Source organism: Arachis stenosperma, chromosome 10 (assembly GCF_014773155.1).
Source record: "Arachis stenosperma cultivar V10309 chromosome 10, arast.V10309.gnm1.PFL2, whole genome shotgun sequence".
Lineage (NCBI taxonomy): Eukaryota > Viridiplantae > Streptophyta > Magnoliopsida > Fabales > Fabaceae > Arachis > Arachis stenosperma.
In genome coordinates this window covers 98,965,630-98,969,801 of record NC_080386.1, presented here as the reverse complement: position 1 = coordinate 98,969,801, position 4,172 = coordinate 98,965,630, and positions in this window count along the sequence as shown.

The following is a 4,172-nucleotide window of genomic DNA, read 5'->3' as shown; positions in this document are numbered from 1 at the left end:
TCAGGATACCGATAGGGTTCTGGTGCACGAAATTGTGATCACTACTTTGTCCATATTCAAATAATCCCCGGTAATGGCTCCAAAGACTTGGTGCTCAATACCATGGCATAAACACAACTTCGCACAACTAACCAGCAAGTGCACTGGGTCGTCCAAGTAATAAACCTTACGCGAGTAAGGGTCGATCCCACGGAGATTGTTGCTATGAAGCAAGCTATGGTCACCTTGTAAATCTCAGTCAGGCAGACTCAAATGGGTATAGTGATAAACGAATAAAGCATAAAGATAAAGATAGAGATACTTATGTATATCATTGGTGAGAGCTTCAGATAAGTGTATGAAGATGCCTTCCCTTCCGTCTCTCTGCTTTCCTACAGTCTTCATCCAATCCTTCTTACTCCTTTCCATGGCAAGCTCATGTAGGGTTTCACCGTTGTCAGTGGCTACCTCCCATCCTCTCAGTGAAAATGTTCCCATGCTCTGTCACAGCATATGGCTAATCAGCTGTCGGTTCTCGGTCAGGCCGGAATAAAATCCATCGATCCTTTTGCGTCTGTCACTAACGCCCCGCCTGCTAGGAGTTTGAAGCACGTCACAGTCATTCAATCATTGAATCCTACTCAGAATACCACAGACAAGGTTAGACCTTCTGGATTCTCTTGAATGCCGCCATCAGTTCTCGCCTATACCACGAAGACTCTGATCTCACGGAATGGCTGGCTCGTTTGTCAGGCGAGCACTCATTTGTCAGGCGATCAACCATGCATCGTGTATCAGGAATCCAAGAGATAAACACTAGAGCCTCATATGCTTGTAGAACAAGAGTGGTTGTCAGTCACCTTGTTCATGAGTGAGAATGATGATGAGTGTCACGGATCATCACCTTCATCAAGTTGAAGAACAAGTGATATCTTGGACAAAGAACAAGCGGAATTGAATAGAAGAACAATAGTTATTGCATTAATACTCGAGGTACAGCAGAGCTCCACACCTTAATCTATGGTGTGTAGAAACTCCACTGTTGAAAATACATAAGAACAAGGTCTAGGCATGGCCGTGAGGCCAGCCTCCCAGTGATCTAAGATAGCATAAAACGAAGATAGCTACCAAGATGTCAAATACAATAGTAAAAGGTCCTACTTATAGAAAACTAGTAGCCTAAGGTGTACAAAGATGAGTAAATGACATAAAAATCCACTTCCGGGCCCACTTGGTGTGTGCTTGGGCTGAGCAATGAAGCATTTTCGTGTAGAGACTCCTCTTGGAGTTAAACGCCAGCTTTGGTGCCAGCTTGGGCGTTTAACTCCCATTTTGGTGCCAGTTCCGGCGTTTAACGCTGGAATTTCTTGAGGTGACTTTGAACGCCGGTTTGGGCCATCAAATCTTGGGCAAAGTATGGACTATCATATATTGCTGGAAAGCCCAGGATGTCTACTTTCCAACGCCGTTGAGAGCGCGCCAATTGGGCCTCTGTAGCTCCAGAAAATCCACTTCGAGTGCAGGGAGGTCAGAATCCAACAGCATCTGCAGTCCTTTTGAGTCTCTGGATCAGATTTTTGCTCAGATCCCTCAATTTCAACCAGAAAATACCTGAAATCACAGAAAAACACACAAACTCATAGTAAAGTCCAGAAAAGTGAATTTTAACTAAAAACTAATAAAAATATACTAAAAACTAACTAGATCATACTAAAAACATACTAAAAACAATGCCAAAAAGCATACAAATTATCTGCTCATCACAACACCAAACTTAAATTGTTGCTTGTCCCCAAGCAACTAAAAATCAAATAGGATAAAGAGAAGAGAATATGCAATGAATTCCAAAAACATCTATGAAGATCAGTATTAATTAGATGAGCGGGACTCTTAGCTTTTTGCCTCTGAATAGTTTTGGCATCTCACTTTATCCTTTGGAATTCAGAATGATTGGCTTTCTTTAGGAACTCAGAATCCAGATAGTGTTATTGATTCTCCTAGTTAAGTATGATGATTCTTGAACACAGCTACTTATTGAGTCTTGGCTGTGGCCCAAAGCACTCTGTCTTCCAGTATTACCACCGGATACATACATGCCACAGACACATAATTGGGTGAACCTTTTCAGATTGTGACTCAGCTTTGCTAAAGTCCCCAATTAGAGGTGTCCAGGGTTCTTAAGCACACTCTTATTGCCTTGGATCACAACTTTATTTCTTTCTTTTTTCTTTCTTCTCTCTTTTTTTTTCGGTTTTTTTTTCGCCTCTTCTTTTTTTTCTTTTTTTTTTGTATTCACTGCTTTTTCTTGCTTCAAGAATCATTTTTTTTATGATTTTTCAGATCCTCAGTAACATGTCTCCTTTTTCATCATTCTTTCAAGAGCCAACATTCATGAACCACAAATTCAAAAGACATATGCACTGTTCAAGCATACATTCAGAGAACAAAAGTGTTGCCACCACATCAAGATAATTAAACTGTTATAAAATTCAAAATTCATGCAATTCTTTTCTTTTTCAATTAAGAACAATTCTTAAGAAAGGTGAAGGATTCATAGGACATTCATAACTTTAAGGCATAGACACTAAGACACTAATGATCATAAGACACAAACATGGATAATATAAAGCACTAAAATTCGAAAAACAGAAAAGCAAAGAACAAGGAGATTAAAGAACGGGTCCACCTTAGTGATGGCGGCTTGTTCTTCCTCTTGAAGGTCTTATGGAGTGCTTGAGCTCCTCAATGTCTCTTCCTTGTCTTTGTTGCTCCTCTCTCATGATTCTTTGATCTTCTCTAATTTCATGGAGGAGAATGGCGTGTTCTTGGTGCTCCACCCTTAGTTGTCCCATGTTGGAACTCAATTCTCCTAGGGAGGTGTTTAGTTGCTCCCAGTAGTTTTGTGGAGTAAAGTGCATCCCTTGAGGTACCTCAGGGATCTCATGATGAGAGGGGTCTCTTGTGTGCTCCATCCTTTTCTTGGTAATGGGCTTGTCCTCATCAATGGGGATATCTCCTTCTATGTCAACTCCAACTGAATAACAGAGGTGACAAATGAGATGAGGAAAGGCTAGCCTTGCCAAGGTGGAAGACTTGTCCGCCACTTTATAGAGTTCTTGGGCTATAACCTCATGAACTTCCACTTCTTCTCCAATCATGATGCTATGAATCATGATGGCTCGGTCTAGAGTAACTTCGGACCGGTTGCTAGTGGGAATGATTGAGCGTTGGATGAACTCCAACCATCCTCTAGCCACGGGTTTGAGGTCATGCCTTCTCAATTGAACCGGCTTGCCTCTTGAATCTCTTCTTCCATTGTGCGCCCTCTTCACATATGACTGTGAGGACTTGGTCCAACCTTTGATCAAAGTTGACCCTTCTAGTGTAAGGATGTTCATCTCCTTGCATCATGGGCAAGTTGAATGCTAACCTTACATTTTCCGGACTAAAATCCAAGTATTTCCCCCGAACCATAGTAAGATAATTCTTTGGATCCGGGTTCACACTTTGATCATGGTTCTTGGTGATCCATGCATTGGCATAGAACTCTTGAACCATCAAGATTTTGACTTGTTGAATGGGGTTGGTAAGCACTTCCCAACCTCTTCTTTGGATCTCATGGCGGATCTCCGGATACTCACCCTTTTTGAGTGAAAAGGGGATCTCGGGGATCACCTTCTTCAAGGCCACAACTTCATAGAAGTGATCTTGATGCACCCTTGAGATGAATCTATCCATCTCCCATGACTCGGAGGTGGAAGCTTTTGCCTTCCCTTTCCTCTTTCTAGAGGTTTCTCCGGCCTTGGATGCCATAAATGGTTATGGAAAAACGAAAAAGTAACGCTTTTACCACACCAAACTTAAAATGTTTGCTCGTCCTCGAGCAAAAGAAGAAAGAAGAGAGTAGAAGAAGAAGAAATGAGGGAGAAGGAGATGGCTTATGTATTCGGCCAAGGAGGGGGGAAGTGGTGTTTAGGTATGGTGAAAATGAAGGAGTGAAGAAGTGTTTATATAGGAGAGGGGGGGTGGGGTTCGGCCATTATGGGTGGGTTTGGGAGGGAAAGTGGTTTGAATTTGAAGGGTGAGGTTGGTGGGGTTTTATGAAGGATGGATGTGAGTGGTGAAGAGAAAGATGGGATTTGATAGGTGAGGGGTTTTTGGGGAAGAGGTATTGAGGTGATTGGTGAATGGGG